The sequence below is a fragment of the Nelumbo nucifera genome, chromosome 1, assembly GCF_055504915.1.
Source record: "Nelumbo nucifera cultivar China Antique chromosome 1, China Antique-T2T, whole genome shotgun sequence".
NCBI classification, from domain to species: Eukaryota; Viridiplantae; Streptophyta; class Magnoliopsida; order Proteales; family Nelumbonaceae; genus Nelumbo; species Nelumbo nucifera.
Genome location: NC_142649.1, coordinates 100,329,453 through 100,330,302, shown reverse-complemented (window position 1 = coordinate 100,330,302; position 850 = coordinate 100,329,453). Strand labels below are relative to the sequence as shown.

Genomic DNA, 850 nt, shown 5'->3' with positions numbered 1-850 from the left:
CGGTTTGGAGAAAACCCTCCAAAAGTAGGCATATGACGCTGTCAGCGAAGAGCACATGGATTCTTTAGTAAAAGGCAAAAAGAATAGTTCACTCTGTGCTTACCGCATGGTTGCGTGTTGTGAATCAATTTTGAATGGAATTTTACATGAGCTTATTTATTGGAAAGTTTGCTACTGTTTCGATGTGGGACTCTATCCAATAGCTCAATACCCAATAATGAATACCAAAACCATATCAACAATGTTCACTTCCTATTGTAAATCCGAGAGAAATCCAACACAACACTTGGTGAAGTTTGACTTCCTCTCATGATTCCCAAGTGAAAAGGTGGGAATCAATACCAAAACGGATCCACTAGCCACCACATATAAGATAATTAGTCTTTTACAAAAATACATGACACCAAATCAATTTTGTTTTTTCTTTTTTAATAAAAGACTAGTAAAAAGCCCAGGCAATGCACAGGGTAAAAAGAATAATTATAATTCATTTTTAATTATTTTTAAAACCAAGTATTTGACAATTACTCCATTATTTTTCGATTAGTGCAGTATGTAGACTTTAAATGCAAAATAATTTGGTTTGGTTGTTATTGGACTCCACATCGTGTGTGTCTGTATGTGTGTGTAAGAGAGAGAGAGGGAGAGAGAGCATATAAGCACACATACCTGTAATCTATACAATTAATCTCCAAAATACTATTGTTCTACCAAAAAATAAGAAAAAAAAACAAAGAACCATCCCTTATAAAAAGTTCAATGTCATAACTCAAGAAGAAGTGGTTTAAACAAAAAAAAATTGTAATTTTAAAGTTTGAGACAAGCAATGAAATTAAAAGAAGCGGGACTT

The 850-nt window shown here is 33.2% G+C and overlaps 1 pseudogene; it reads right to left on the bottom strand.

Annotated features, from left to right (window-relative positions):
• Positions 1–113, bottom strand: LOC148803625 (U5 spliceosomal RNA; annotated as a pseudogene).
• Positions 114–850: the final 737 nt, after the last annotated feature.